Genomic DNA, 20,823 nt, shown 5'->3' with positions numbered 1-20,823 from the left:
GCAGCCCAGGGTGTCTGTAGCTGTCAATCTTTATACTCAGACAGCAGATGTTTTTATTGCCCTTGCTTATCTGGCTGTCCTGCACTGGTTTAATATGAACCATACCAAATAAAGCTGCCTGAGAACTGAAGATTATCTATGGTATTCATCACTTTTAGGAAGGGGAGTTGTTGGTTTAACATTGGCTTTTAGCATTTGCTAGGCCTTTAGTAACAGACTAAAATTACTACCAAGAGCAGCTGCTCAGAAGGGGCTTTTTGGGTATTTTTTCCGCTTTTGCTGACCTGAACCACGGCAATTATAAGTTCTGGTTATTGTAAACTTACCACAGAACACAAGGCATACCTTAAAATGATGTCATGTCTAGACACACAATTCAGGTATAAATTACGGAGAGAAAGTAGCTTGTTCAGTGGTTAAACTGTAAAAATTTAACAAGATATTTCTGTGTCTCTAACCTTCCCTCTTACATACGTATTTCTTTACCTCTTACCAGGAGAATTCTGTGACTGCCTCTTAATTTTTTTGTGTTGGGAGATGGAATTTCCTCCCGGTTCTCCATTTCATTTCCTATTTCTGCCTCGCCTGGCTCTCAAGGGAAGCACTGTAGCCATCTACTTAGAGCCCAGAGCTGGAGAGGAAGACTCTTGGGTGCAGTCATGATGCAGACAAGGTCACAAAGAGGCTGATATACAGCAACCTTTTCAAAACCTGGCTTGCTCTTTTGGGAAGTTTTGTTTTATGGGATTGTAGGGGTAACAGAATTCTGCTGTGTTCCCCACCCAGAGATGGGATTTTCAGAAGTATTCACTATTTGCAGTCTCAGCAACATCCCTGTAGTCTGTAGAGGGCTGGATAGGCCTTATGTTTAAGGGTGAGTTGGACCCTATTTACATCAGGGTTGTCTACCTGGTTATGGTGGTTGTGTTTGTCTGCTCCCTGCTGCTGCTCTGCACTTGAGTGGTGGAGTGTGGCTAAGGTATTATGGGCTGTCTTGTACCTGGGAACTAAAACCTTGTGAGCTCAGAGGATGCCCATGGCACAGAACAGCAGATGCAGAAGTCACTCATGTGCCATCCACCATCAGTTATTAAAATACTTTCCCACACTTGGCCTGGACTTGATTTCATTAGGAGATTGGAACTGCTGGCTTACCACCTGGTGTAATCTATACCCCTCATGTACCTACTAGGAAATAGAGGCTCTGGAGGTGGAAGAGGCCAGTTGGGTTAACAAGCCAGTGTAGGACTATTCTCTGTGGCATATTCTGTTGTGCTTTTCCTGGCCTAATTGCACGGTGAAGTGCAATTCAAGGGAAGGAATTTGGCAAGAATATCCTTTCTTTTTAACAAGTATTTGGACTCCAATTCTTTTAGTAAGATTTCTGTCATCTCCTTTATAACCTACTGCTATCTAGAATTTCTTCCTTGTCCATATAAATGGCTATTGCAGATTTTGTTCCTCCACATGATGCTGCTTCTCACCTGAAGAGCACCTTGCCCGACCCAGAGAGCTGTTCTGCCACTTGTGTGTGCCCTGGAGGGCAAAGCTCCCACTTCAGGCCAGTAACTGTGCTTGGACTGAACTCTTATCATACCTGGGCCTCTTGTGATCTTTCTTAACTCATAACCACATCAGTTTCTTTCCTGGAAGCTGTCTACAGTGCAGGTCTCTGGAGAAAACTTTTAATGCTCAGCAAGCAGAAATGGCAGTTGATGGTATAGAAGTTTTTCTGTACTTGTTGCCATAGAGACAGTTTTGATATATACTGAAGAATTATTTCACTGTGTTTTCAGTGCAGTGCTCTTGTTTCCAAAGGGCTGTGTGTGTCTGGTTAGCTTGCAGCATCCTCACTGGCAGTTACTGTGCTGGGAGGGGGAAGGCTTTGCTTTGGCATCCCCAAACTTAGGTGGACAAGCCCTAAGCCTTGATGCATTCCCATCTACCTGGCTTTTTGATAACAGCAATGAAGACAGCTTTTCAGTGTTCTGTACAGATGTCAGGTCTGTTCTGGAACCGTGACTTTTCTGTCCTCACCTGATATTTGGTATCAGAAAGTCCCTATTTGCCCAGGCCCTTTTAGCTGTCCTGTTTTCATTTGGATGCATTTGTGTCAATATTTCCCCCTGGATTCTTTGTCCCTATCAGCAAGGTTTGCAAAGTGTTATATGGAAGGTGAACACAGCATGCAACTTCCAAGGTGCCCAGTGTCCTTAGAGTGGTTTGGTGTGACTCCACCACAAATTGTTACAACTTGAGATCAATAAACAAAATGTGTGCACCAAGGCCATGAGGTAGATTCTGACTCTTCCAGTGGAATATTTTATTGTAGTCAGTGTACTCAAGCAGCTTTAACTTCCACTGCACCCTTCCAATCTGTTGCACAACCTGAGATGGCCTTGGGGCCCTTTTCAGCTTTTGACTGAATTATTGTTTTTGTACATAGATGTCTCTGCTTTTCCTTTTTTTTTTTTTTTTTTTTTTTTTTTTTTTTTTTTTAATTTTATTCTTTTAGTGGCTATTAAATATAGGAGGAGAGTGTTATTACAGCTCTAAATGTTCTGTCAGCCAAAATTTGTCCTCATGCCTGCTTCTAGGATATCCACTTGCAGCGTCCCAGTTTTCCCCTCTTCGTGGCTTTTTAGAAGTACTTTGTTTTTCGTGAGACTTGACCAGTTCAAGTGCAAACAGATGGAAAGCAGCAGAGATCCAGCTCCATAGCAGCACCCTGGCCAGGGTCTTAACTCATCTGAAGTGTTTGGTACTCAGGGACTGGGGCTACAGCCAGGAATTGTGTAGCCTGGGGCAGGATGCTATAGATTGCTCCATGTGTTGTCCCTCTCTATCTTGTCCCCTTCCATCTTCTCATCCCACCTTCTCTTTCATCCCATTTTTCCAAGTCTTTAGCCTGGTTTTATGTTCTTGTTTGCCCAGTTGGAGCTTGCTTCCTTTCCTGGAATATGGAGATATCCCTCTCCTAGGCTGTTCCAAGGGCAGGAAGCTATAGACTTAGCTGGAACTCCTCCCCTCCCTGTGCTGATGGGGACAGGGAGTGGTGGCTGGTGGTGCATGGGAGAGAGAAGACTTGCAGAGAAACAGTTGATGCTTCAGGCAAGAGTCTTGGCACCCTGTTCTGTGGGATGGTTTTTAGGAAATGCTCTGCAGTGCAGAGCACTTCATTTGGATAATGGATTCTGATCCTATTGCTCAGTGTGTGTGAGCCTGAAGTCTCTACTCCAGATGCTCACAAGACAAAAGCAAATCTGTCTGAGCCTCGATCAGCACAGGAACAGTCCTGCCAAGGGGGGGCCAGTTTGGAACCCCTGGGTCAATCCATTGCCTCAGGAATAAGGCTGCCCTCAAGAGCTTGCCCCTGTCCTGCTAACAAGGAGGATTGTCCAATGAGACCACCATGGGTGTTTCTCATGTGGAATTATCATCACATAACATTGTTGGGGTTCCTTCAAACACCTTCATCTGGAAGTTTGCAAATGTTCCAGGGAAAATTAATTTGTGATGTAGGAAGCAAAGCTTCAGACTGTTCTGGAATGCTGAACTATGTGGAAGCTGGAGAGTTCCCACTTCTACTCCATGTGGAGTAACTTAGCTTTTTCAGCACCTTAAGGGCATTGACATACATCCAGGGAAGGGAAAGTAGGAGAAATGCAAGAAATAAAAATGTGAATCAGAGGTGTTTAGGCAGACACCAAGGCCTGGATATGAGATTCTCTTTGGCTTTTTATAGGAAAGGGCAGGGATATAATCTCTGGGGAAAACACCTATTCTGCAGCTTTCTACTCAGAGATGGCCTTTACAAGTGTGTGCATGGATAATCTCTTAAAATAAGAAAATATCTTAAAATCTCTTAAAATAAGAATCTCTGCTTCACATTGGGTTCTTAACCATGTGTCATTAAGCACCATCACTAGAAGTTCTATAGTGAGGGTTTAGTTGAGTTTTAGTAGAAGTACAAAGCTGCTTCTCACTCATGTGTTGTAGTTAGGCCAGTGCTGTGCTGGGTGCTAAACATTCCTGGTGGAAGTAAAGCAGTGTATGGAGTGTAGTGTAAAACCTGCCCCAGTGCTGATTTTACAGATGACTGTGGTGTGTAACACACAATAACAGTTTCTCATGATGTAAGGTTATAAATATACATAGAAAAATGCACATGACATGTGTGGTTATGCTTCTTTCTGTTGCATCTCTGCTCACAGATTTTCATGCTCCATATTTGTGCAATGGCTGCCAACTCCCTGGCATTTTGTGTCATGGCTGCATGACTCTCTAGACCTATCCTGGTTTTCAAGCAGTGGTCTCAGCAACACCATTAAGCCAGGCTCTGGACACTGGGAAGACAGACCATATCACTTTTTTTTTTTTTTTTTTTTTTTTTTAAGATATAATCTCTGCTAGTTCTTGAAGTGGAGTTTGAGTGACTGGTGACAGATCTACACTAAGTTTGGAAGCAAATGCAAATTATTTCAGAGCAAATCTTTTTCACAGAGCAGGTCTCTGTTGGCTGGGGAGGAAGGATCAGATATATCCACCTAGGTTTTCTCATCTAGTCAGCTTCACATTCCTTCCTCTCCTCCCTTCTGTTTCTTTTCTCTTTCTTTTTGTTCCCCCAAGACCCATTTTTTCTGTTCTATTACAGTGGTTAATGGCACAGCCCAGCTCAGCATACAGTTGCAGGGTGGTGGATTGGTCTGGGCTCCTGAGTCCCAGTTTCAGCCACTGTTCTGTGCCCAGTCTGTGGTGTGGCTCAGAGCAGCTCCCACCAGTGCCATCATCCTTCTGGATTGCCAGTAAGATGTCCCTGGCCACAGGGTGAGGTATTCCAATCTCTGTTGCTTTTACTCTACACCTGTTTGCCCTTCAGCATTGTTAATCACATCACACCCAAGGATTCCTTAGGAACTGGGAGAAGGAGCAGGATGTAATTGTCTTCTCTCACTTCCCTGGAATGGACACCACAAACCTCAGGTGTTTTGGATGGACTTTTGTTTGTGCTATTTGCTAGAGGAGAGCAGCAATACCTGGAGAGGGTTCTCTGCAGCTGCTACTGAACTGAATTTCCCCACTGCTGCCAAAATGGTTGGCAATGGATTGCCTCCACCTCATCTGCTGCCTTCCTCCAGGTTTCCAGAACTGCAAATGCTGCTCTCCTCTGCTTGCCCCTTCAGGTGGAGGGAACTGTCAATAGCTATGAAATTGGGACTCCAGAGTGGTCTGCAGGCTCTGCCTCTAACTCTTCCCCAGCTGCTCCTTGTGGAAAGAAACTAGAGGGTAAATCCAGCAGTATCTTCTACCCTTCAACCACCTGAGGAAGGCATCTTCTGTGCATGCTTTCTGCAGCTGCCTTCCCCAGAGGGCTCTATGGAAGTGCAGGAGGCCTGTTGGCCTGCAAGAAGGAAAGTGATACTCTGGAAATTGCTGGGCTGCAGGGTTTAACCCTTTTGCTTCTGGAGTTCAAAAGCACTTACTGCTTCAACGTGCCAAGCAGTCCTTCCCAAATGTCTCACAACTAAGCTGTGGGCTTCTGGGTTAGTGCAGGGCAGCCCCTTTCCTTCCCTGCGTCCTTAGGATCCCAGCTGTGCAGATAAGAAATCAGCAGGGAATAACCAAGCAAGAACAGGAGGTGAAAGCAAGGGCCTGAACACTGAAAAGGGAAACTCTGGGAGTGGCTCACCCCTCTCCCCACCTTTCCTAAAGCTCAGCAGCACTCGTGGAGCTGGAATGGGGGCTGCATTTATCAAATTCTTGTCTGCAACAGCAATGCAGTTGTTTTAGATTAGTGTACAAATAGACATTAGTGTAATACATCTGTTGTTAATCCACATCTTGGTAGAAAAGAGATGCCAACACATCATTTATTAGCCACGTCGATCCTATAATGTCCTTTCTTTTGTCTTTTGAGTGTGTAATAGGTTCCAGGATGTCTTTTATTTCGTTGTATACCACATTTCCTCTTGTCTAACATAGCAGGACATAATGTGTTCCAGGATGTAATTTATGCCATTTTGGAACTGGACACCACACAATGTATCCTGAACTTTTCTGAAAATCTTCAGTGTGTTAGTTGTGCTCTGTTCACAGGTCAGTCTTGGCAGGATTGAGTGGTAGAGCATGAAAACTAGCAGGAAGTAAAGCAATTCATTCTTGGTCCAATGTGAGCTAAAGGATCATCAGGAACTCTGGGTGTTGGTATAGCAGGCTGTAACTCTTATTCTATTGCTCTGTTTTGAAAGTCAGGGAGGTGATAGCCCACCTTTAGAGCCTCTCCTTGACTGCTTGTGTGAGGTCCTGATAATCTCAGAAGTCCTCTTTGAGAAGGAACCAATGGAGAAGTAGCTGTCATGGATGCATCTCTGCTTTTTGTGTGGAAACTGGGGGCTGCTGCTGGAGTCTGTTTATTTGATTGTATCAAAACTCTGTGCCAGCCCCAGGAGAAAGAAGGAAATGCCCCTCACTGGCTTTTTCCCTGTCAAGAAATCTTAAGGGGTTTTGAAAAGCAAATGACATTTGCAGGTGCTGAGGGAAGCAGAGGCACAAGGCCTGCTGGAAGCTGGGGAGGTTGGCAGTAATTTGCTTGTGGTAAGATCATGTTGGGAGGAATTGGCAGTGGCCACTTGCCTAAGAGCTTGAGCAAGAGTCTATTCCTATCAGTATTCTTTGTGTTAGTCATTAACTAAATCCTACCCAGAATGATGGAGGCCCAGTCCTACATAGCCTCACTACTGCTTGGTCCAAATGTCACCTTTGGCCTGTGCCAGGTGTTCACTGTGTGCTGCAGCAGAACAATGAACTGGTCCAGGGAGACAGCACAGGATTTTAAATTTGCTTTTGCAGGGAAGAGGAAACACCATGAGCAGGACCTTTGAGTTTTAGGTTAGACCAACAGTTGTTCTGAATTGATGGAAAGGTTTTGAAGAGAAAATATTTTGGCCAAATAGAATGCTTTCCTGCTCTGATTTTTGTTGGTTTCTTCCTTTCATCACAGGGTCTCACAGGAGACAATTTACCCTGCGCTGTCCCAGCCTCCCTGCTTTGTACCCCATTCTGTCTGGTGTGTGTCTGGCTTCTGATGCATGAGTCCTGAGGCTTAAGGACTGGAAGGGAATAAGAGCAGTGTTAGTTGCAGCCCTGAGTTCTTGCTTTATCAGAACTTTTTCTTTAGTATGTGCTAGTTTCAAGCACATGAACAGTACAGGGAGTTTGTGAATTGGCTGCTAGTGGTAACCAAGAGGTAAAACCAAAGGGAATAATGTTAATAAAATAAATTGCTGACTTGGAGCAGCCTGATAACTGAGATGAGTGAGTCCTTAGGCTTGACATCATGTTTTTCTCCTCTATTCCCTCTCTGCCCCACATCAGCTGCCTCTCCCTTGTAGGCACTCTATTCCATGGGTCCATAGTTCAGTTAAATCCAGTACAGTGTCATTAACACGAGTCTCCTGTGCCAGGATCTCTTGTTTTCAGGTCACCAGAGAACTGGAGTAACTGAATGTTGTGGGTTTTTTTAAAGGCAAGCTGTTGTGGAGATGGCAAGCTCTTATCCCTCTCCAAACAGCTCAGCACCATTTTTCTGTAAGAGGAGAGACAGCAGAATATGAAATAGCAAACTGCACAGACGCCAGTCAAGCAATTAATTTTCTTGTCAAAGCATAGGAATACTGGAGAATAGGAATGCAGAGTTATTTGTGTGGTGAATAACAGCCTTGAGTCTGCATTGTGCTATAAACACAATATAAATATAAACAGAGACCTCACTATCTGCTTTAAATAAAAAGATCACTAAATTAAAGCAGCTTGAGATTGTTCTCAGTGTCTCAGGACATGAATGCAGCCTGAATTTCTGCATGGTTCAACAGATACTCAGAACTTTTTACCACTGTTGAGACCAACTCTGGTTGCATCAGAGAAGATAAACCTACCAGGGCACACTCAGCACACTCAGCAGGTAGATGATACTTAAGAACCTTACCTAAGAATAAATTTCTGTCAACTGTCTGATGTGCAGCAGTTTATGATTTGCTTTTGATGCATCTGATCCCAGCCCTTTTCAAAAACTCATTCTCCCTGGCACTTCCTATTGGCACTAATCTGGTTGGCTTGTACCTGAGGTGGGGAGTTGCTGCTGAGGGTCTAGGCAGCTACACTTTGTCTTCCTGCTGGAAAATTGAAGAGATCTTTAGGAAGAATGGTGTGTGATAGAGGTGGTAGGAAGAGCAGGCAGCAGTGTTCTTTGTGTTGTACAGGATGGGACTCTGAGGGGGATAATGTGCCTCAGGTGATTTGTGTGTGATTAACAACCAGGTGATCAGGATATTGGTGCTTTGCAGCTCTGTGCTTCAATCCATTTTGTATTTTTTTTACCCCTGGAACAGAAATGGCAATTATCTGAGCAATGGAACTGTTTTGTTTGCATAAATTTATCCCCCTTTTTATCTCCTAGACCAATTTGTGTGCCCTCAAACACAGTTTGTTGCCCCAAACACTTAGCCTTGGAGGTATTTGGCTTTCCTGGGGTCCAGGTAAAACTGGCTTATGGTTCCCATTCAGTCCTTGGTCCATCATTGACTATTCTTGCTCTAAAATATAATCTTTAGATAAATATACTCTGGTTCAGAGGCTTATAACTGCCAAGTGAGCCACTTCCTAGGCTGTGTGTGCTCCTGTCTGATCCCAGCAGGCAGAAGGTTGCAATTATTTCCTTGCTCTTTCAGAGTGTTCATTATGTTGTTCCACATGCCTTCATATGGTAAAAGACACTGTAATTCTAACAAGCTTGGCTGGAATTATCATTCCTTCTTGGCAAATACTTCCCCTGACTTGAAGCTGAGCAGTGAGACCAAGGAGTCATCTTTGTCTTTTGCTGGGGAGCAGCAGTGCCGGGGGCTGCTGGCTCAGCTGTGTCACTGCTGGAGCAGGGATCTGTGCAAGGGAAGGGAGGAAAACACTTTTGGTTTGGCTCAACAAGAGCTGGGAATGTGCTGTTCCCATGGTGGTCTGGGGCAGTGCTGATGTTGTTGGTGATGGGATTTCCAAGAGCACAGCAGAACAGGGTGATGGGTTGAGGAGTGTGTCTGACTCAGCAAACACCAGTGAAGGAGCAGGAGGTGTGGGGAGGGAACTGGAGGCCAAGCAACCAAAACTGGAGACTCCTAAAGTGCCTTGAAGGTCAATTTTGATCTCGTACTTTCTCAGATGAAGCTGGTGCACTTTCAGCTACTTTTTCACATCACGTGGGTCCAGTGTGTTAAATTTGGTTCCTTCCTTCCCTGAAGCCCCTGCTCTGAATTTACACCAGCAGAGCTGATGTCAGGCTTGAAGTAGATATGAAACTTGGCAAGCTGTGCAGGCAGGAATTGGCTTTGTGGAGGCCAGGCATGACTGCAGATCTGTGCTTCTGCCATTCTATGTATCTAGTCAGCAAGGAGATTTAAAGAGGGGTTTGAAAAAAAAAAGTCATGATGTGATGCAGTGTTTTGGCACCACTGAGTTATTTTGCTTAATAGTTTGGAGATGATTTAATCTCTGAGATAATTAAATTGAAGGTGTCATTTCAAAAGATAACAATGTCTGTATGAGCTCTGTTAGGTTTGGCATGAGCTACAGCTTGTTTTGAAGGGATTGAGGGATTTTCTTGTGTGGAACATGGGGGAGGAAAGGCAAAGCTACTTTGATGGTATTTATTTCCACCCTTTCTTACTGTAAAATAGACTGACATAATGCAGAGCAAGAAAGCAGCCCCTGTGACCTCCAGAGGGTGAGAGCAAAAAACTCCCTTGGACTTCAATGTAGCTTCTGACAAAAAACCTTCTTGGACCAAGTACTGTCTTCATGCATCCACTCCTGTGACCTGCCAAGGGAGAGAAATTAGTTCCTGAAGCAGCCCAGGGCACCAGGAGGAGGCACAGGGCACTGTGAGCTCTGCAGTCCTAGGGGTGTTCAGTGCCAGTGTCCTATACTGCTCTGCAGGACTCCCAGAGGGATGCTCTCTTCTTTGCTGCCACATATTTCAGCTGGAAAGTCTTTGTACTTTTAGGATGGGCAAAACTCAGTTTGTCTTCCTGGGGGGGAGGGAAGTGGACATGCTAATCCTTGAGTTTTGGGTACAAGTCTCCTCTAAAGCCATGTGTGATGTGTTGGGCTTACCCTACCCTACTGAAGTCTTCTGGCATGGGACCTACAGGTGACTGAAATGCAGAAATTAGGTATGAGCCTGTTGCATGGGTAGAGGGAACCAGCCTGAAGTTTTCTCAGCCAAAATCTGTGCGAGTTGGCAGGGAGCCCTCAGGTGCATGCACTGGTGCCCTGCTCCATCCCTGCTGTGCTGCAAAACCTCCCCAGGACCCCAGGGTGCAGCAGGGGGAAGCTGGGATGGCAGGGAGCTGGCAGAGTGCCTCTCTTAGTCCCCAGCTTCCCTAAAAGATGCTCCTTCAGCCCCTGGCCTGCTCCTGCAAGGATAGCTTGGTGGCAGATTTCCTGTGCTTTGAACGCTTTAATTTAATTAATAAAGGTGCATTTAATTCTTTTGGTCTTGGTGTTTTCTTACCACCAGTTCAACACCAGCTGTGTGACCCTCAAAGAAGAAAGGCTGTGTGTGTAATATGTGTGCCTGTATTTTTTTCACTTTAGCTCTGATGTGAAAAGTCATCGTGTCTGGGCATTTGAGTGGTGGGCTTTGTGATACACACCAATTTATGTAGAAGTTGGCAAAGAATTTTTTTTTTCCTTTCTTAGCAGGAGAAGCAAGGGGACTTGGGACCCCCTTCTGGTGAATTACTTAGAAAAACAGCCAACATTTAAAATTACAGGTTTGGAATTGAACTGTAAATTCCAGTGAGGTAAAAGATCCACAAAGAATATTTCTTTAGGCTGAAATGTAATTTGTTTGTATGTTTTAAGCAGTAGAAAGGAAACAGGATATAATTCCTATTAGTAACATATATAATTTCCCTAAGCAATGAAGCAGCTGTCCAATGGAAAGTTTGTATTTGCTCCATGAATATTTTTAACTATTTGGGTGTTTTGGGTTCTTTTTCCAGTGGTACAGGAAGCTTTGCTCTCTTTTGGTTCAGCTGGTTTGATATCTTAATTAGAGTGTGGGATTGCATGTCTTCTGCAGTGCAGCTCATCTTTTCCCTGTGAGTGTCTCCCCAGTTGCCACAGATTTCACACAACGTCCAGAAATCAAGTGCACGTTTGTCTCTTTGCTGACTAGCATCTTGATAATTATCCATCAGACTTAAAAAAGATCTTCTAGTTTTGCTCATATCTGACCAAGCTGTTCTGTGATTTGGAAAAGCCTGAGGAATACAAGGAGCTGGTTTTTACAAGGGGCTTTTGCATTTCTCACATTATGTTGGACCCCCAGGTAACCACAGAACAGTTTTTGGGTTGTTTTTTTTTTATAGGAGCCCACATTGTGGTTTTTCTCATGCCAATAGAAATCAGAGTGAAGTCAATCAAAGCTGCTGGATTTGCTTCTCTTTGAGACAGAAATTGCAACAGATCTCTTCCACACAAAGGTTTAAGGGACTTGTAGTGCCCTTTGGTGTTTGTCCTTGCAATGAGCAGAGGTGGATGCCAGCTGAGGAATCTGGTGTTCAGCTGGTTTTCTTTTCTCTTCTTCTGTTTCCACACTGAGATGATGATGATGACACTGTGACTGTACCTGCTTAGCTCACAGCAGGTAGCTGTGGGAAGGCAAAGGATTACAGAACCCCATTTTCTTTAGAATTATTTAACATATGTGGGGCCTTATCTTGTGTTTGAAGTCACTTTGTGTCTGGTTTTGGCAGCTATACAGGCGTGACTTGATTTCAGAGAGGTTCTGCTGGTTCTGAACTGGTGCATCTCACAGCTCAATTGGGGCTCACTTAAAGAGCTTTTGTTGAAACAGGTTCTAAAAGGGCCTGAGCTTCCTGCAGATCTTAATAATCTTGTTAAGGACTTGGTTGCTCATTCTAAATTGAGCCTCAGAGATATTTAAGAGTTCAGTCTGAATTAAAAAGGTGAGAGCAAGGAACTGTCTGTGTTCATACAAAGAAAAGCACCTTTCCAAGCACTAACAATTTATTTTTTTTAAATATATGTCCTATATATAAGGATTTCAAACCCTGCTAACAATTTTTGGGGTGGGAAAGCAAGCTGATTTCTTTTGTTTTAAACCCTTTTCACAAGGAAAAAAACCCTACTATCTGGTTTAAAATCACAATGTGGACAGTTTTGAATTTTAACTCAGATTTTATGTTTATTCCCTTCATGCATGTATGGGACCTGAGAATTTTTAGACATCTTTTCTTTAGCCTGAAATCTTTTGAGTTAATGTGACTTCCCAAACTCCCAGGACTGAGAAAAACTCCAATATTGATGTATTTCAAACTATTGAATCTTGTATAAAGCTTATCTAGATAATCTGCATTAATTGAAGTTATTAATTTGAAGAAAATCAAACTGCATTAGGTCATCTGATTCAGAATCAAATCAACCTTAATTTGATACTGCTTGGAAAGAAGTAAAAGTAAATGATGGCAACCTAAAAAGAAAAGAATGTCTACACAGGGTTCAGTGTGGTTTATCTCATTCCCTTTTTAGGGGCAGACTTGATAAATAACACAGCTTTTCTGAGTTTCTCTGGCTAGATAAGCCCTTTCCTTTTAAACAGAGCATTAACTCATTTCTTCTATCTAAGTAGCGTCCTGTTGTTCAGGTGTTGCCCCCTGGCACTGCATGAAATCAAAAGGTACAGCATCAACCCAGAAAGCACAGCGAATCTATACATGTGGGAGGCCCTGCTGTGTTCTCACAGCTCTGAACCAGAAGCAGTTTGGCTGAAAGCAGTGGGAGAGCAGCAGCAGAGAGCTGGTGTGAGTGGAAACTTGGGAGAGCCCCCTTGCACCCCTGGGAACCCTGAGCTGAGACAGAAAGAGTTAAAGAGCTCCTGTCCAGCCAAGTAAGTGCAGGAGCTGCCATTTGGTGCTGACAGACAGGGAGTCACATGCCGCCTGCAGCTTCTATCTATTTCCACTCTGTTGTCAGCAGGTTGTAAATAAAAGAGCTGCTGTGCTGCTCTTGCTGCTGGCGCTGGGACTGCAGCTGCCTCTGAACAAGGGCTGATGGATACTGGGGAGGCCTTGGTGGTGCCTCCATCTCCAGAAGTCAGGGAGTGGGAGATGGCCCAGCAGAGACCTGAATGGCTTGGAGATTCTGGAGAAAGCAGAGGGTAGGAAGTGTTTTGCTTGGGTTGCTGGTTCACCCCAAGGAAATAAACTGCTGTCTGATGTGAACTGGGTTTGATTTTTTGGCAGCTCTGAGAAAGAAAGAGGATTAAAAATAAATGGAGGAATTAATCTTTTCAAAAAAGAAAAACAGAAGAGGGAAAGGGTCCAGCTAGGCATGAAAACTTGAAATCAGGCTTAAAGTTACTGCCTGCTCTCAGAGTTCCTCAGAAAACTTCCAAAGATTGAGCTTATGGATTAGTGAATATATGGCCCAACACTGCCAGTGAGCTATGGAACAAAGGCCCCGAGTTCTGCTTTGTGGCTCTGCAACCAACTCCTGTGTGTGATGTGGACTGAATTACTTGGGCCAACTCTTCAAAACCAGACTGTAATTTTTAGGATGTCTGGTTTGGGAGTTGCCAAATCCAAGCAGCCTCACTGGCTTCTCTTGGTGGTTTGAGGTAGGGAGAGCCTCAAACAAATAAACAACCCCCAACACCCCCTGCTGCCACAGCTGCTCAGACATCTCCAGTGGGGACACTCAAAATCCACTGGTCCCAAGTTCATTTTCCACACTCAAAAACATTGACTTTAATCTCTGTCTCTTCATCTGTGGAACAGTAATGTTACAACCAATTGCTTATTTCTGATAGCTGTAAGAATAAATGATGTTTGCAACGTTAATTTCTTCAAAGGGAAGTTTGTTGTGAAGCAGACTCTATAAATCTGGCAGCAAGGCTTTCATGATGGCCCTTTCTGGGAGGTGGAGATGCTGTGTTATTATCTGGTTTTTACTTCAGAGCATTTCTTGTCAGGCCCCTGCCACTTCTTCTCTCTGAACATGGGTGTTCCCACTCTCCAGTTTGTTTTCCACATCTGTACAGTCATCTGGAACAGCCCTTAATCCCCCAGGGAGGCTGTATAGGGAGTATTGAAGTGGAGTGGTATGGTGTTCATCCCAAGGAAATGGTAACTTGAGGATACTCCAAAACAACAACCCCAGGAGGACACTGGCAAAGGTACAACAGGGACTCTGGATTTGAATGGCAGCTGTGGACCCCAAGCCTCTGAAGTAAGGCAGAAAGCTTTAATTTCCAACAAATGAGCATTTTTGTTTGCATTTGCTGCTGTGATAAGTGCCCAGGCTGTTCCTGTCTGCTCCTGCCTAGAGGTCAGAGAATTTGTTTCTTTAACTTCAGATGCTCAGTGTTTGGTTTGTTATATCCCCTCCTCAAGAAGGGAGCTCAGCACTGAACTTCCCAGGTCTGTCTGTAGTTGATCTGCTCCAGTCCTACTGGCGTTTTTGATGGGAGTTTTATGACTTCTTTCATGTAAGTTTGGTACACATTTTGTTTTCTTTGGAGCCAGTGTTGGCTCCTCTTGCCTTTCTGTTGGAAACTCCAGTGATCAATGCCTTTGGTTGTGGGAACACTTGCAGAGAACAAAGTTCTGTCATTTATGGGGGTACAGGAAAAGTAGATGAAGCAGTATAATATATGCCAGATACTATCATCAGAACTGCTCTTATCTGATATCTGCAGCTGGGCTTGCTTAATGTTAACATTATTTTGCTTAGCTTGACCTTTCTTTAGAGAAAATTTAAAAACAAAAAAATGGAGTCTTCTGAAATCAGACATCTTTGTTCAGCAGTCAGAGTTATCTGAGGTGATAACTGTTTGTATAATTCACTTTTATTGCATCAGGATTGGGTCTGTAATAGTCACTGTCTGTGTTTTCCAAACTCACCTTCTGGTGGAAGCCATCAGATGGACAGGAGCTGGTACAATTTCTGAAGTTACTTGGGTTCTCTTTGCTGGTCAGCTTTATAAGGCAGAACACCTTTGTTTTTGATCTGGCACTGCTCTGCCATCCAGACTGGCAGCTTTGGTGGGCTCTTGAAAAAGGCAGCAACTCCTGGATACTATGAACTAGGGGGATGGATTCTCCATTTGTGTAACTTGCACCTTTCATGATGTTTATGCTGCCTTAGCCTAGGTGACCATCTGGTCCTGAGCCTGGGAAGTCATCTGTGCAATTAGTCCAAGACTCATTCATCAGCCACTGAATATTTATACTTATTTTTGGATCTGGACTTCACGAAGGGAGCACAATATAAATGCCAAGGCAGGTAAATGAAATAAGCACCAGAAAAAGTTTTATATGCCCCCCATTAACTTCTGCACTCAAAGAAGCTTACTTTGGAGAAGAGTTTATGTTCTTTAAATTTAAGGTAATCTCTTGTTCTGTCTGGTAGTGCAGACTAACTCTTCATCTTTAATTTCTACTGCAGCACTGCTATGACCCAAGGCAAGACATCCATTTCTCTTGCAAATCCAAATCCAAGCCCTGACCACTCCTAATAGTGATGATAATACTGGAGCTATTGCAGAGCTTGGTTGCAACAACATGTTTAATAAGTGTAAAAGTGCCTTTTTATTTTACCTGCCTGCAGAAATAAGTTTACACTAGAGTAAGGAATAGAGTCTCCTTAGATTCAAAAACTTTTTTTTTTTTTTTTTTTTTTTTATGAAAAGCTTAAATAATTTCCTTAGAAAGCAAGTGTGTAACATAAGCCTTCCCAGGGAATGATCCAATGTGCAGTCTGATCATTTTATGTGACTGTTTAATCTACTGTTTTAACAAACAAAAATACTTGCAGTACCATAGCAACTACTGCACAGTTTGATGCCCTTGGGACAGAGATGAACTTCGTGATCCAAATCAAACCTGCTTCCTCTGTACTTTAAGGCAACTTTGTGGAATAAGGAAGACTTTACAAATTCAGGCAAAACCAGGCTCTTTTTGGATTTGGATGTTGCATTCAGTGTTTCAAATAGGCTTCAAATATTGCTCCTTGCTTTGGGATAAACATATTCTGTAGGGCTCATAACATGAAGGTTTTAGTCACTTTCCTTTGCAACCCCAATAAACTCAATGACTTTCTGTGCAGCTCTCTTACCCTCCTGCATAATCTGTGCCTTTATACTGCACGTGGCCTGTCAACACCTGAACAGTGTCAATGCCCTGCCCTGTCCTTTTAATTGCCATAATTAAAAAATTAAAAGAAATTCCTTAATTGCATACTTTTGGACTACATTTGCATCTTAGAGTTTTCTTCATTGTTCGAATTACCCTGAGGTGTGGAGCAGTGTTTTCTCTTTTATCCCTTAGGCCATGATGGGAAATGTTGCTTTTAGTGCTACTGTGTGTACTTTAGGGGAGCAGGTCCTTAGCCATCTCCCTGCTCCAGCCAAGCGCTTGCAAGGCAGCTTTTAAAAATAAAGGGGGGTTCAAGCACATGAAATCTTTCAACATCTCTCCAGCAGAGATCAGGTCCTTTGGCCTCTGACTTCAGATTGTGTGTGCTTCAGATGGTGTGTTGACTTTCAGAGCAACAGAAGAGCAGCTGTATCCAGGTGTGTACCAGTTTACCTGACCCAGCTGGAGGTCACTGGAAGAATTCACAGACTTGTTTTTCTCTTATGCAATCATCAGAGGCAACAGTTCTTGTCTTGCTTGCACTGTTTTGGTAGCTTGAGGCTCTTAATGCCACTTACAGAGAGCCTGAGGGTAATATTCTTAGAAATCTAGTAATTGGTACAGGTAACTTTGCCAGTTTTTATTTCTAGGCAAATCAGCTCATGGTGTTTAAAAGCATCACTCCAGCGGGGAGAAGCAGCTGTTTGTCCCTTCCCAGATTTAGATATTATTCACATGTAGATGTTTCACTTGCCATGGCTTTGATAGTCTCTCCATTTAACAAGTATAAACTCCATGTAGACACCTGTATTTTGGATTACATCAGTAGTAGGGATGGGTATCTGTTACTCTCACTGCAGCTGAAGGACTCACAGGCCATTGGTTTAGCAGGCTAGCTGGCACAAGCTATGGGATAAAACAAACATAAGGGAGTGCTAACAACAACTTATTAAATTGTAGTAAATTAATCTTTTGTCATTTCCCATCCAGCCACCCAGTTACTGGCCTGAATTTCAACGTGAGCATCCCCTCAGTCTCCATACCTGCTTTAACTTTTGATGAGTACTAGCTTTTTTCCAAAGATAACATCAACACTGACAAAGCTGGATGCTGTCCTGCTGGAAAGGTTTGTCTCCATGGGATCTGGCAGTGACATCCTGCTAAAAGATGGGTGCTGTGCTGTGAAGGGAAAGCTCTGCATGGGTCTGTTGGAGGTATTGTAGTTCTGTGCTTTCCAGGTGAACCTGTTGTAGATATATTGATGCCCATCTTGTTTTTAAAATGCTTTGGCATAATGCTTTCTCTTTGGGCCTTTGACATGAGGATTTACTCTGTGCCTTGATATGGAGTAGCATTATCTTAATTGTTCTTGGCACAGCCCAGGATAGATGCAGCATTTCAGGCTTTGGGCAGGAGGAGTGAGAGCTCTGGGGAGAACTGGGGTGTTTTTCTCCTGGCTGGCTGGTTGATTTAATTGCCTGGAGTTCAGCTGCCTGAGAGGCTGAGTTTTATTGCATGATTTGTGTTTTGAGGTCTGTCAGGAGATGTAGGTCCTTGAATCAGCATGCTTTCTTTTCACTTTTTCTTTTTAATTTTGAATAAATCAAACTAAATTATACTGAAATTCTCAGTATATTTTATCATGCTCAAAGCTTCTCCGAATGCTCAGCCTGCTAACATCCCAGACAGCCAGGTGAAAAACACAAGTTTCAATCTTTTTGTCTTTTCAATAGGTTAAGACAGATAAATTAAGAGACTTTTTTTATGGTCTGGCAAAGATATTGGTCACAGAGTTGGGAATAGAAACTGAGACCTTTCCTGCAGTCATCAGACCACCCTTCCAACCATCTGCTTACATTTCAGTGCTCAGCAAACACTTGCAATTAGTAATCTGTGCTGTTCATGCTATCAGACACATCTCCCCTTAATTTATTATCCTGCAAAAGATCTAAGCTTTTACATAGTTATACCCTGGCTGTGTTCCTTTGTGAATTATTTACGGTAGTATTTTTGGTCTTCAGTCATCCAGTTTGGCTAAAACTCCTCTTCCTCCAGTTTCCTGCCATTTATCCTTCATGTCCTAAGCCAGACTTTTAGATTGTTGATTACCACATTGCAGACATTGTCATTAACCTCCACCTAGGAAGGAGCAGCTTTATCAAGCAGACATTACTGAAGCTGTAGGTTTCCATACAGGTAGCAGATGAGGGGGTTTTGCCTTTTTTTTAAAAAAAACCACTTTTTTAAAGTGATGGTGTCAGATGCTATGTATTTAAAAATGCCAAATGATCTCTGCTTTTAATAATCCAAGGTTGTTTTGTAATAGGAGGAGATGTATTTTCTAAACAACTGAGTTTTTACTGGTGATTTTGGTTGTTGCCATTTTGATTTCTCAGTTGGACAATGAAAAATATTGCTATTTTAGCCAGATCTTACAGCACACACTGCATTTCACTTCCACCAAGAAAAGTTATGTGTGGCAAAGCTGCAAGGGATCAGATATGTTCTTTATTTACCTTTTCTTTTCAGTTCTGATGCTCCAGGACAGTCCTATGATCTTTGCATTGGCAAGAAAATACTGCTGATTCTGTAAAACCCAGCAGAACATTTCACATCTCAGGTGTCTCAGCTTCTGAACATCAGAACAGTAAAAGCTTACCTGTGGAAAAATCACATTTGAAAGCAAACTTTACTGTCTTGCCTCTAATTATGGTGGTAACATAAAAGCCTGATGCATTCCCTGTAGTTGCTTTGTAACCAACAGAGCTGTAGAAAATAGGATATTTTTGTTTCCTCAAGGCCAAGTTAGAGAATTAATTCATCTGATAGCTGAGAGATGCTTTGTGAGTACAAACCAGGTATTTTCTGAGTATTTTTGTACTCTAAGTGCAGGTATGATTATATAGGCAAAATATGAGTAGTTGGATGATAAGGTTTCAGTAAGAAAAAAGGAAATTACACTGTGAAGGATCTATTTTCTGGCAGAAGGGTAACAGAGGGAGAGAATAAAAAGAGATTTGTGTTTATATGTGAGCCTTCCTTCACTTTTGCCCAGAACTCTAGAAACTAAACCTACTTAATCTTGTACCATGCCTTTACAAGTCATTCATGGGTTCACATATTATCTCTAATTTTTTTTGGTGTAGTAGCATGACAGATGATGGACTGTCACATATGTCTTTGCTCATTTTAATACAAAATGGGAACTTTCTTCCTGCAGGTTAGTCCTCATTTCTCTTTCCACGGTTTTCATCATCTTTCCAAGGTTTTCATCAGCAGTGCCTATAATAATAGTGAAGGTTGTGTTTTGAGAAAGTGTTTGACAACATTTAAATGCCCAATGCTGTCTAGAGTTTCTCTTTGTAGTATGGGAACTTTTTGGGAACAGCCCTTCTCCTCCACCCCATCTGTTTAGCTCTTTATTTCTTTCATGCAAAAATGTAGCATTTGGTTACATCAAAATAACAAGAGGTTAGGAAAAAAAACCAACAACAAACCCAAAACAAACAAAAAAGTCTCTTTAAGTCTCTCCTGAACAAAAAAAATCTCTTTAGTGAAGTGGCTGTGGCTCCTTGATTGTTTCCATTCTATTTTGTCTCTGGGATGTTTATTTTTGCTTTCTTGGGTTAGATGGCTTATGGATGTTAGCATCCACTTTCATCTTAGATACTGGAATATTTTGGTACCAAATAGTGCTAAACTTCCATTCACATCAAAAGCAATTCTGCATGGCTAATGCCCAAGGAAATCTGGCTCAGTTGCCTTTTGTAATATCTGTAGGTTTGCAAATATCTTTGCAGTTTGCTTTGTCTTCCTCAGGTTTTATTGCCCTAGGTGTCATCTGCAAACTTCTTCATGGTTGAGTTTAAACCAATGATATACCCAAAAAAGGAAGAGGCTTTTAAAAGCTTGATGTGCAACAATCCAACTAACCAGATGTGTGGAGAGAAATTCAACCCTTAAAATGAGACACTTGAAACTTTCAAGGTCAGAGGAATAAAAACTATTGTTTAAATTGTGCATTCTTTGCTTCTTTAGCAGAAACAGCTCTGTGGACCTCTAGTGGTCTAAGGATCAGACTCTTAATGACTGTTTTTTGTGCAGGATATAACCTTAATACACTTCAGAAGTTGTTACCAATCTGTAAAGCTGGTAGCTATATGTAGTGCTGCTTTTACTGAAGAATTGCTGGAATCTGCTTTGACATTTAAACGTCAAAACCTGAGGAACATTTGAAAACCCACCTAGAAAAGTGTTACTACCAAAGTGAGAAAAATAATCAACCCAGTCAAAAGTAAAACACAGACATAAAGAAACAATCCAAGGTCAGATTCCCCCTGAAATTTAGGACCTCTGCTCTCAAAATAACCCATCACACAACATTTCTCTTGGGCTTGGATTTCATAGAACTTTTTTTGCTCTGAAAAATGTTCTACCAAGAGAAATGTTTTCCCTCAACCAGGCTGTGTGTGTAACACGAAATACAGTTTCCTTTACATCCCAAGCACTCCCACGTTTTGCTTGTGCCCTGAGAACCCAGTTAGGGGAACAGGCTGGGAACTGCCAAGGAGAACAAGCCACCTTTGAGAGGGAAGCAAACTGTGAAACCTTCCAG

At 42.7% G+C, this 20,823-nt stretch overlaps 1 protein-coding gene across 9 annotated transcripts in view; it reads left to right on the top strand.

The window, feature by feature from the left end:
* COL26A1 (collagen type XXVI alpha 1 chain) overlaps positions 1–20,823 on the top strand; it is a 153,640-nt gene that overhangs the window by 46,591 nt on the left and 86,226 nt on the right. The window lies entirely within an intron of this gene.

This window comes from Calypte anna, chromosome 19 (assembly GCF_003957555.1).
Source record: "Calypte anna isolate BGI_N300 chromosome 19, bCalAnn1_v1.p, whole genome shotgun sequence".
NCBI lineage: Eukaryota > Metazoa > Chordata > Aves > Apodiformes > Trochilidae > Calypte > Calypte anna.
This window is presented reverse-complemented; position numbering and strand designations above follow the sequence as displayed.